The following is a 13,447-nucleotide window of genomic DNA, read 5'->3' on the forward strand; positions in this document are numbered from 1 at the left end:
CATTTATGTTTGTGAAACAATCTATAGTTACACTTACTGAAATTGCAGAAGTTATGGGACGTTCTTTTATTTTTATGGGCATATCTATAATATAGACTTATTTAAATACAGTTTCTCCCTTGTTCACGCTTAGGTTTGTGTATTTATATAGATATATTGAGCATGTTCACCTCCTTAAAAATGTAATAACTAGTCAACAGTATTGTTGATTGCGCATTTTGTGGGTTTGAAACTGGCACCTACAGACATCGTGCATTTTTAAAACACTCAATACTGATTTAAGAATTCAGTATGCGATACCTGTAATGAATGTTTACATATTTTAATTAATTCTACTTATTTTCCCCATGACGACATTTTATAATTATAATTATGCAAATATATATTTTAAAAGGGTTTATTAATTTAATAACATTATAGAGGAACATGTTTGGATTCTTAAAGCAAGAGGTGTTTTTCAAAATAAGATATTATATCAGCGTTTGATATGACCCATTTAAGCTGTGTGTGTCGGAATACATTGATAATTTTCAATGACGCCAATGTATAATGGGACCAAGCTTAGTTGGGCTTGGTCGGGCAATTATAACGATGTTCAAGTCAAATGTGAGGTAGTGGTCATGTATAGCTCAGCTGAGCTTGCCATGATCAAGGTGGGCTATTATAGTAACCTTTTGAACGACATAAGACAGTGTGTGCTATCAAAGTTAAGCACATTATCACTCCATTGGAAAAAGTTTTTATCAAATCTGAATGTTTATCTTATCAATATAAAGCCTGAGTTTGAAACTGGAGCAATTGCGTCCAAAACAAGTCATTGGACATAATATTCAACATAACATATATAAAAATAATTGGTATCAGTACACAGGCAATATTTATGGCTCACTATTGATGGATTTTATTGAAAATGTTTATCATCACCATTAATTAACTAGTTTGAATCAGGCTCACGTGCTTTCAAAACCCAGGTTAAAAGGTAAAGTCTTTAAAAATCCTTAATATATATAGTGGGTCCATTTATGACTCAATATTTAAGTAAATTATGAATGTGGGTCGCGTGCGTTAAAATAAAAGACACGAATTCAAATCTTAGAAAAACGTTGTTATTATTCCAGAATCCACACGTGTTATTCAAACGTCATGGAACTTGGTCAGCATATTAAACCTTTCACTATCTAAATCACGTTTAACAATTGTAACGCGTGTTCTTTGCAATCGGGTGAATTTAAGAAAAAATGTTTTACCATTATAAACTCTTTATTTTTTACTCGATTTTGACACAACTGGTTAGATCGTTTATATAGACAAAACCTCGCCGGTATTTCACATATTCACTTGGTTGAACAACGCCTTGTCAGGTTGCTTCTGGTTTGTATTCGGGTTCGGGTATTACAAAAAACCTAATTAATTAAGTATCACTTTTAATCAAGACCGATATTCGTCAGAAAATTTTGAAATGCTCATCTGCTGATTAACTAATTTATTTCCACGCGTTTTTTGCTGTTTGTAAAGCGGTAATAAATGTCGAATACAGACGGCAATATTATCTGTGTATTCAAGTTATACAGTGAACGCACACGAATGGCCCGATTTCGTTCCTTATTAAAAGTGTGTCTGTCCCGCCTAATTACCCAATAGCTTTACCTATTCAAGCGTTTATTAAAGACCAGGTTCAAGTGAGCTGATTATTGATTGTCAAAGCTAGCATGTTCTCTTCAATAACAAGTAACTTAACGCAAGTTTTCATATTATGTTTTAGACTGGTTTACGCCTACTTTAAAGTGCTAACGCTTCTAAGGAAACAAGCAGAAAACCAAACTAACCTGTCTCGATATTTATGTTGGACGTTTGCTACAAACTTTGATATTAGCATCTTGGCAAAAAAGATTTGTTTTTGCCAAAATATCAATATTTGTGCGCTTGGCTCAAATGGCGAACGACAGCTCAATCATTGCAATATGTCTCTAAAAGTTATTTCGGGTTTAACATCATCAGCATCATAAATGAACAATCCAATGTTATTTTTTAACTCACAATCGAAATCAATGCATTTTGAAGGAGGCATTCGCCTTATCGCATATTTACTACTGTTTAATACTAGTATACTAGTGATGCATACGTTTCCAATAAAGACGTGGTTTACGTCACACATTGTTTAAAGTTCCCGTTCGCAAAATGACAACGAAAACCGGGTTAAATTCGGTTTGAATCGATAAAATAATATATAAAGGATCATAAATACATGCAATAGGCGAAAATCATTGCAGCGTCGCGGGTTATGCAAATTATATATATAATTAGCTTTCGCTAAACATTTTAAGCATATGGAAGATAAATGCATAGAATTAGCAAAAACGTATTTGTTCTTACCTTCTGTCCACTAAATTCGCCCGTGTCCGCAATTTTGTTTGTTAAGGTTTGAATTAACGTGTCGAATCATGAATATTAATTATGTCATGTTCGTACTTAACCCTACTCGACTCAAAATAACAATCGCTATATTGTTTGTTTTCAACCGATTTCAACCCGATTTTCAGTGATATCCTCAATATAAAACCCTTTAACTTACGATTCTGTCCATATATATCTCTGCGAACGGGGATTTTAACAGTATTTTAGGGTGTAGCTGATGTAGTTCACTTTGAACATGTATGAACTGCTTTTATTATATAACGCGACACACGGAAAATCAATTGATATGTTTAAATATATATTTTTAATATTGTAATACAAGTTTCGATAATAAACTTTTGTAAAATTAACCACATGTAAGAACCTTTGACACGCTGGATAACAATAAGGTTGGGGATTTTGTTCCGCAAATAAAGTCTACTTGAAGGATCATTTAAACGTTACCCCCCCCCCCCTCCCCCCAAAAAACAACAACTGCACTTTTGCATTTATCATTGATTGTGTAATCTTGTTATGCTTAGGTTCCAACTTTTCATTGAACGCCTGATTGACTGATGTGACCACGACGCCACTGTCTTTTAGAGACATAACTTGAATCCCATTTAATAATAAATCATTAACGGTAGCTAAAGGTCTTTTCTACTGTTGTCACATATTTGATCCATCATGATGACATTTCCGAGCTTAAAGCTTTGGGGTCCCCAGTCCAAGGTTGTGAGCTTTAGTATCTGTGTTTATTCTGAACCAGTTGTTCTTCATTTCAGATACTTTGGTAAAGGTATTTCATTATCTTTTTTATAACCTTTATCGGTTAAGCACTAATTAAGTTATTTACAGAAACGTCTCTTATATCAACATTACATGTACCTACATTTGACATGGAGAAACAAAAACTTAACAATCGAGCAGTAGTACTTGCGCCTCTCCTATATAAACAACTATTGAAAAATATTTAATGAAGCATAATTATCATTTGTGTTTGTTCCAAACTGGTGACTCTATATAAACCAAATTTTTATTACATCCATAATACGTACACTATAACCTAATAAACCTATGCCACAGCATGGTGTAAGAACAGGAATTATTTGTTGCGATGCAAACTATTGAATATTGATAGCAAACCTCCGCGCAGAGCTTTGACTGGTTCCTAGCATATATCGATATCAAATCCCTGCCGTTATAACCAACCACGTGATGAAAGCCGAGCTAGTAAAATACGTTTCCGGTTTTTATTTTTACTTTGTTTTATTTAGTTTTTTTTAAATTATGAACCTGAAATTATACACTATTTTCGAAATATAGCAGAAAATGATACTATTTTTCATAATATGATACCTAAATACAGCCCTCCACATCTGGAAGGATTTTCTTGTGATGGCAGTTGTTATCACAAGTAGCCGTGGGTAGATAACCGCTGCGCGAAGTTTAATTTAGAGCGTCAAGCAAGCCGTGACAATAATCGTTCGTCTTCCTCGAAGGATACATGTTACCATTTAACAGCACAACGAACAATGTGTTGCATTCATTTTGTCATTGGATTACATGTATAAAGGAAACTCAAATGAAAACAACATCAGTGTAAATAGCAACACTTAGCTTGTCTTGATTTTTTTTATACATGTAGTATTTGCCAATACATTGCACTTTTGGCGACTTAATATACATAACTTTTTTCGACATATACTAAGTTACATGTTACAGCGATCACATTAAAATGATGAAGTGGACAAAGGCAAGATCACTCAAAATAATGATAACTTCTATGTATGCAGTATCACATGTCTACAGCCTAGAGCACTAATTAATTCGTTTTAACGCATAACAAAACCGTAATATTATTAAGGAAATGTGAGGAAATGCATACAACTATATCTACAGGTCATTAACAAACAATAGTCGTTCATTCTCCCGCTGAGTCAAGTGGAACATACAACCTTTTAATACACGTTATGTATTAATGATAAGATGGTTGATTATTAATAGAGAAAAAAAGAGGCGTTTAGCGCATTGACGGCTTTGAAATGCGCTAATTTATCATGTGCTCAATGAAGTAAAGTATTCAAAGGTAGTTTTGAATGTGATTGTAATACACATTTTCTACGCATTTGTTACATATAAAACATAAATAATTATACTAGACTAATTACATTTATTTTTTATTTCTTCTCCATTCTCAAATTATTATATGGTTCAAGTATAAAGTTTGAAATATATATACCAAACTTTACACTAGTTAAAAACTTCCAGTGCCCTCCCTGGTGAATCCATTTACGTCAATTGGTTCATATCAAATATCAACAGACTTTGGTAATATCAACAGAAGATTTCACAATACTTGGGATAGTATTATACCCATTCTAACTGGCATTTCAAATTAATGATCCACGTAATATAGTTTCCAGAGACTGACTTGTAGAGCCCTTTGTTAAAAAACCATGCAAGACAATTAAAATCTAGACCCTTTGCATTTATGTCTTTATATATTTAACAATAAAAACATTTATGCAAAGTAGCCACATTAGTGTAATCGATACAAGTAAGTTATATGTATTCAGTTATCAATTAAATGCTCTTTTTACATCTTTTAGCATTATCTTCAAGCAGTAGTCCAGCAACATTAACTGTTCAGTAAAAAATATTTAATATATATCTGTGTGTAATCAGATTGTGCGTAAATTGTTTCTTAGCATTCGAATAATACTAATCAAAATGAAAGACCTTAATAATGTAAACAATACATTCCTTAAAACATGCAATGAGCCTTATTTTATTTTCAGATTGCATGGTGAAAATGAATACAGCACCACGATGATTTGCTAGGTGTTTTGTCAGACTCCACAAAGTAAGATATTTATTGTTTATGTCATTTGTATTGCTAAAAGTGTATTAATGATATGCATAAAGATGTTTAAAACAGGGTCCATGAGTGTCACATAAATATGTTGGCGTTTTTTATCTGCTCGATTGAAATATAGTCAATGAAACTTAAGGTTCATTCAATAGAAACGGCAAAAGATGATGCAAGGCGATAAAAATATCATTATCTAGACATTGTGCGGAAAATAAAAGGTCTATAGACCCACCGAAGATCCGACAAATCTTCAGAAAGAAAAGCCAAGAACAGGGGCATGATCAAGCACTTATATTTTTACTGAAGAATCACTCGATATGCATAGTTCATTTTCGTTTCGTCGTTCCAAAAACATAATATCAGAGGTCACAGTCAATAGGTTTTTGACGATGTGTGAAGAATGCAGTAAATGAAAAAACAACAACATATTGTTTCTTAAGTGAATAAAACAATAGCAGTAACAGAAATGTATGAATCAAGCAAACCGTGAAATTTTAGAAATTCTACCAGAAGAATTTTTTTTATTTATATTCACTTCTTTAATAACAGAATACCAACTTTAAACATTAATGATTACAACTGGGATTGAATGGTCAAAGCAAAGCATTGGGGTTTTAGCCGTAAAGCTAAGCGGAGAAGGGATGATTGAGTCATATTGCATTTCCGACTTATGGAACGTGTTCAGTTGCCTAATTTATTGAAGCTTAATATAATTATGTATTGTAATATAGGACAGTTTCACTGTAACGTCATCTTGACTTCATGAGATATTTTAATTAACGACAGTTATTTAACACAAATTTCTAAAAGTTCATAATTAAATGAAATCGAATGTCAGATTACACAATGTTTACTGAAACTTCATCACGTTGACCGCGGGATTTGAAAGATGAAGAGGGGGATATTATAGCCGACATGTCAGAGCAAACGCCGAGGTACACAATGGGTTATTAATGAAAATCTTTCCATATCTAACTACTGCTTCAATTTCAATCGATATGTTATCATGTTCTTTTGATAAGAAGAGTCCTTATGAGTAAAGTGTAAGCAATTTAATCATAATAATATCGGTTTTTAAATGACACTATGAATTGAAAATCAACAAATTTAGATACTTTCGTTTACGTGTTCAAAGAGTTATAAGGCTTACACAAAAGCAAATAACTGCAATGCTTTAGCGCTCTGTTTTTGTGTGTGAATTAACGTTAGAAATACCGGTAACGTCGTCGACTAAGGAAAACATAAAATGATCCCCGTATGTTTTATATATTCGCGTAAAAGATTGTAGTTGGTTAGGCATAGTTAAAAAACATAATAACTAGAGACTCGCAAAGTGGTACCGCGTAACTGTATTTAAAATGTAAGTAGTCACTAACTGTGCCCTAATGTGGATATGCTAAATAATGTATAAATTTGAAAGACATAGTTCCAACTTTAAAGAATAATAAGTTTTTATCGTATTTTCACAATACAATTATAATGAATGTCATGTTGATTTTGCAGAGATTCATCGCATATCCATATGATCCTTTTATGAACAGTAAAGTCCCGCTATACAGCATACGAAGAAAACAAATAATTGACATTAATGATCTTATCCCTACGATTCAGTAATCTAATACTACTGGAAAGAGATAAATGAGTTTCAGAAGTTATTTTCACGTGAAATTCGGTATTTCAATGGATTAAGTACACTTAAGTATATCATAAAGTATATCGTGATATTATCGATTTTTCCATTTAGCGATAAAACATGAGCATGGCTTCTTTGAATGTTAAACACATTTGGTCGTTGTCATCGCGACATTTACTCGGGCGCCGTAATACAAATAGTAGACTTTCTTTTGGGTTGATTTCAATACAACGTACATGGAGGAATGTTAACTGCAAGTGCAATTTTGGTAACGTATATAGCCAATTGGCGATGTAAATATTTTCCTTAGATATATACGCGTACTCAAACTTTGAGTGTAACTTTATAATTATATTCATAAAATCACGAGACCATGCATCTTTTGAACATGTTTTGTTAGATTTGCTCCTTCAGGTTTAACTATGCGAATTATTCTAACAAATCTTGAGATAAAATTCATCCGTTGATTTGTCAAGTTTATTTCCATATATCTCCTGTGTACAACGCTTATTGATGGATCACAAATGAAAACATATGAACAAGTCTGCTTCTCTTTTGAAAGCCCGTTAGCTTTGTTTGCGTTTGTTTAAAGCGACGGCGTCATTTGAGCTTAGTTAAGTAAGCATATTTAATGTATATCATGTTGTAGAAATTATGGAGACTTTGAAATACATTCCTGACTATATATCACATATACTTCGTTGTATCAATACACTGGCTATTGTAAACATGTTATCAGAAATGACAACGGGTAGTTGAGTTATATTTAATCTGTTTTAGCACATTTGGTACACGAGATATCGGTTGATTTGCTCGATAAGTTTTAAAATGACATTACTGTTCTTTAAATTTTGAGGGAGGACGGCAATTTATGTAGTGCGTTATATACATTGGATTTCGTATGTTACATTAATGGAATTATAACGCATAATGCACATTGATAGCAAACAAGCTTACTCTTGTAATCGGGATTGTGAACTTAATGTGTATGTGTCAGAAGTATGATATGATTATCATCCGCATGTTTTTTTTATATTAAAATGAATTATTGTCAAATTTTAAACCACTCCCTTTCATGACAAGTACAATTTAATGTTATAAAACATACCGCTTTTAACTGTTGAGTTAATATTTCCTTTAACGTGTATTGGATTGGTTAATTATGTTAAGCGTATTTTCCGATTTACTGTTTAACTTAGTTTTCCACATAATCTTGTCAATCTGTATCAATATTTCTCCATAACAGGTAAATAGACCTTGATAATATTGACCGATTTTATTTTACAAAAGCGACTTTCATGTTCAATAGCACACGATTCGCTCCATTGGTATTCACAGCTTTAAATGCAATTCGTAAAGATTAACGCGTCTATAAATGTAAAAGCTGTGTAACCGGACACTGTTACTGGTTTAACATGAAAGATAAAAACAAAACGCAATAATTTGACGAAAAAAATAATAAGCGTAAGTAATGCACACACTAAAACAATTTTAGCAGCATTTTTGAATGAAATTAAGACCTTACTTTCATTACTTAAAAAACATCAGTGTTGTGTTGTAAACAATTCACATTACCATATTGTTTTAATAGTTGTATGTCCCATTCGAAGGCGCATATTCAACTTTTTTTATATTGACAATGAATGTATTTTAGACGGTTTAAAATTCATAAAAAAAGAAAAAAAAAGAAACTGTATAAAATATATTACATTGATATTTATTTTAAAATGGTAATCGTTAACTAATAAAATGCAATCGTCATTACGTTAAAAACACATTGCAAACACTTAAGACGGACAACTTCCAAGTGTTAATAGCTTAATATTGTAGTAGTTAACAACCTTTTCCGGATGCTGTTTCTTGAAAGCATATTTTAAGCAAGACTCGTCTACACTAATATTGAATTAGAACCCAATCCGCATACTGTTACTTTTAATCAAAGTATAAAAAATTAGAGTCTACACTATGATTACATGTATTTGTCTGCATTTGTTTGGATTATTTTATTACTTATGTTAGTGTGCTTTTAAATATTTTTTTTGTAAATTGAGTTGTTGCAATTATTGTTGTATATTTAGTATATGAGAAAGTCATTTGATATGATATTGATTTCTCAATAAGCTTTGATGTGAAAAATCTATATTGAAAAAAAGTTTGTGGCATATTATTCATATTATCCTTTTCAATTGAAACCCATATTTGATACCATAGGAAAATGACATCATGATGACATTAAATGTCAAGTCATTCACCTCATATATTAGCGATATTGGGAAAACGACTGTTGAATACTGCTTCACCTAGTGCCGCTTCATTAAAGCCAAAATAATTATCGAATACCAAAGACTTATCTGACAGTATATGTTTTGAACAAAGACTTTATAAATTTGAACGGAAAGTTTAGAAAGAGCCAATCATTCGTATCATTTGAAGACATTTTTCCATTATATATTTCTAAAACCATGCGTTCTCTTATTACACGGCTTCAAATTAACTCGGCATTTAATTCGGCGCACTTCATTCAATAGTGATTGTCGGGTATATATCGAAATGTGCTCAGGTGTGTTTTTATTTATTTATCATTTATAATAAAAACAACAATAATAATAGTAAAAATAAAATAATGATAATAATAAATTACAAATTATAAATAATAATAATAATCATCATCATCATAATAGGGCAAATGTATTTTATTGTGACACTATTTCGGTAAATCAAATAGTTTTTAGTTGAAGGTTTATAAACTATCACATAATGAGCTATGTTATTATTAAACTTTAATGGGAAAGGCAGCTCGTATTATCACTTGTCATAATTTAACATACAGTTGTCAATAGGGTAAAACATTATAATGGTACATACCAATCTTAAAACATCATAATAATGATAAACAGCACTACAGGCATATCATATGGGACACATTTTAAACACCACCTATAAATGGCATGTAACATATGAGCACATACTTTTCACAACACACATTACAAAGTCATCTTGTTATCTACATTAACCGATATCACAAAATACAATTGGCTTACCGTCATTTCAAAACTTTTAATTTTAGAATTAACAATTTTCTTTAACGAATCTTTCTTAAATATGAATATGATTGTTTTTTAAATCTAATCCTTAATGAATATGTGGAGGTACAAAAATGTTGTTTCATTTTTAAAGCGTGGCCGATATATATTTACTGACAATGACGATAGTGTTTTGTGTTTTAAGGTTTGTCTATTTGGTCAACAGGACTCTTTACCTTAACGAAGCCATTTTATGACTTCAAAGACACGTAGGTTAGTGGCATTCCTATAGTAAGCAAGATTGATAAACTACTCTTCATATGTCGAACAAATTAGACACTTTGATTATACTCATATTGAAATTAAAACGCGGTGTACTTAATATATTTAATAATTAATATATTCAGTTTGATTGCATTGCGCCGTTTTCAGTTGTCTAAGGGTGTATGCTATCATCGATATAAAGGTTACACATAATCAGGGTTTAAATAAATAATTCATTGTCACGCTTCTGCTTTATACGACTTTTGAAACCGATTGATATTAAATAGGCAGACGACAACATTATGTTTGTGTTCAAGTTATAAAGTGACTGCGTACGAAGGAACCGACGTCATTCGTGCTTCAAATGTGGTCAATTCTGCCTTATTACCCGATAGCTCGACCCATTCTTACAACGTTATACGAGGTGTAAGCAAGCTTTATATTGATTGGGTCAGCTAGTTTGTGAACTTAAATAACAATGAAGTTAAGTTAGGCAGCTTATTCTGGTGTAATCCGGTTTTCGCTCACTGTTTAAATTGCTTAAGCTTGTAATTAAACACCTTGAATTGTATTATACAAGTGATTCACTGGCATCTCTACAATGCAGGCGTCGGCTTTTAAGCAGCATAGCATTAGTCTACTACATCATTTGAATACAGCACGGCTAGATTACTATGTTAAACATATTCATATTAACATATTATATCATATTCGTGTCACAACACGTTCACTGAAATGAACTACACTTTTTACAGATGAGGAAAATGGTAGCTGTTTTGCAATATTGAAGATAACAACTTGATATTTGGCATGCATGTGCATCTCATAGAGCTCCACATTGTGAGTGGTTAAAGGTCAAGGTCAAGGTCATCCGTCAAGGTCAAAGGTCAAATATATGGGAGGACATAGTGTTTCACAGACACATCTTGTTTTTACTTGTTATTGCGAAATTTACATGAGTTTTTCATTTAACCCTTTTCCTCTCAGAAGAAAAGGGAAAATGGCTATGTGCAAGCAACATAAAACCAGAACAGTCTGTAAGTAACTCACAGTTTGTTAAGGTTTTAGGCTGTTTGCTGCTCATCAGTATCTAAGGCTTGATAATGAAGACTTTAAAACGTGAATGTAGTTGGAAAGGTCTTCAATTAAATTAAACTTTCAAAGGGACTACATATGCGTAAAAATACGTATGTAAGATATAACAGGTTAAACACATAATAAAGAAGTATTTTGCATTTAATAGATATGTTTATTGTCATATGTTGGTTACACATTCCTTATTTAGCACGTCTATATTATTCATAGTGCGATATTTAGTTCATAAATGTATAACTAAAATTTGAGGACAGTTTTGCTATAAGCTGTATTTAAACAAGAATAGAGGAATTGTTAATATGTAGATCACAAGAGAACATATCGCTCATGGGGTATGTGAATGAAACCGTGTTTTATACTACAAAACAAACAAGTTCGGATAGGGCATTTGTAAATAAGTACTACCTCGTATGATACTGCGTTTTAATTTATGGAAATTCTTGTGTGTGCACACATCTTGACCAGGTAATGCGTGCATACATAAATTATCCCCAACTAAACTTAAATATTAAAAAAGCCTTGAACATGATTTTGAAAACAAACACATATATTTGAACATGTTAACATTCAATGAATCAAGGCATACTTGTACACTTCTGACCATTCCAGTAAGAATTTCTGGTGCTGAAAATTGTGTATAGAAAAATCGGGTCTTTAAAAACAAATGTATTAGTTTATATTCTATTTTTTATTAAAACATGTCAGCATGCTTTCTATTCCTAATTGAATAAGACAATGCAGAACAAACTACATGAAATAGTTGTACACAATATTTTAATTACGTATACTTAATAACATACTTTACAACAAGTTTGACATTTTGCAGTGCACAATACTGGTACATTTAAGGTTCAATGCCTTCAATAATTAATTGCACAAATCACCCATGCCTTTATCGTAGTCGCTACCCAACACCACTATTAACGCTTGTGTGGTGCTCAATGTGGACACATTCTTTTAAACATCACACAGGAATGTTGCGTTATTGTGACTTTTTTTGTTTCATTTGCATGTTTGTTTAAAATATTTCCACACATAGCGCTTTTCGTTGCAAATAGAGTTTCAAATATCCATATCTGTTTCGAAAATGTTTTGTTTTGATTCCGATTATAAACATAGTAGAATGTTTTAACATCTTTGTCAGGCTTTGCAACTCATTCGTTCCAAACATGCAAACATACAATAACGCACGATTACCAACTACTGGTAAGCATGACATTAACCTAGGATATTTGTAGGCAAAATATATATTCAATAGACCCTATTCATATCTGAACTAATTAACCAATGACCGCTTATCCCACGGTACAAACAACTACTGTTATGTGCAATGGCGTATACTGACAATACTATTTCTGGTCACCTTACATGAGTTATAATTAATAATCTAAAGATTTAAAGACATTTATAATATGCACCTTTTGTTAAAAAACAAATATAGACAGTTGGCAATTAGTTCCGAACATAAACTATTCGTATGACCTTAATAAGTTGTGTTTAATAAATAACCAAATGTCGTAAGTATTTTACACGAATAGTAACGGGTGTTTCACAATAGAGCACTTCAAGTTTACCATCGGTCCGTCTGACTCCACGTCCGTCCGTTAAAACAAGATTTAAAAGATCGAAATAATGGTCAGAATGATGTATTGTCTGCCTATTAAAATTGGCATGTATAAATGAAAAAAGTAAATCCGAAACATTTGTTTTATACATCGATGCTTCATTTTTTTTTCTAAAGAAATGTGGCTTCGAATAAAATAAGCTGGCTCTGAACGAAAATACCATAAAGGTAATATTAACCCCACAACACCCCAAAAAACGGTTTGCATGTCATACGCAAACCACTTGTTCTAACAATAACAGCGACATGCGTAAACTCCATTTTCTTTCACAATTTCTAAACACTATTGTTTAACAATGTCTTAAAGTTAAACCTAATCGCATTTCGTAATTTGATATCAGGCAAACGCTGTACACAAGGTTATCCACTAAGAAAGTATACCATACCAATAATGTACGGCTCGCTTAATATATATAAAATATTGCTTCAATGATAATATATGTGTGTTATACGAACTAGGTCTGTTACGATTTTGCAAGTGTGTCGTCTCAGAGATTCATTTACTGTTCGCTGTAAAACAGCTTGAAACGGGGTTCATG

The 13,447-nt window shown here is 32.0% G+C and overlaps 1 protein-coding gene across 1 annotated transcript in view; it reads left to right on the top strand.

Moving 5' to 3' along the window:
* LOC127843703 (uncharacterized) overlaps positions 1–13,447 on the top strand; it is a 154,415-nt gene that overhangs the window by 12,430 nt on the left and 128,538 nt on the right. The window contains exon 2 of the mRNA XM_052373427.1: positions 5,196–5,260. The gene's annotated coding sequence lies outside the window, so the exon portion shown is untranslated. The remainder of the gene's footprint in view (positions 1–5,195; positions 5,261–13,447) is intronic.

Source organism: Dreissena polymorpha, chromosome 9 (assembly GCF_020536995.1).
Source record: "Dreissena polymorpha isolate Duluth1 chromosome 9, UMN_Dpol_1.0, whole genome shotgun sequence".
NCBI classification, from domain to species: Eukaryota; Metazoa; Mollusca; class Bivalvia; order Myida; family Dreissenidae; genus Dreissena; species Dreissena polymorpha.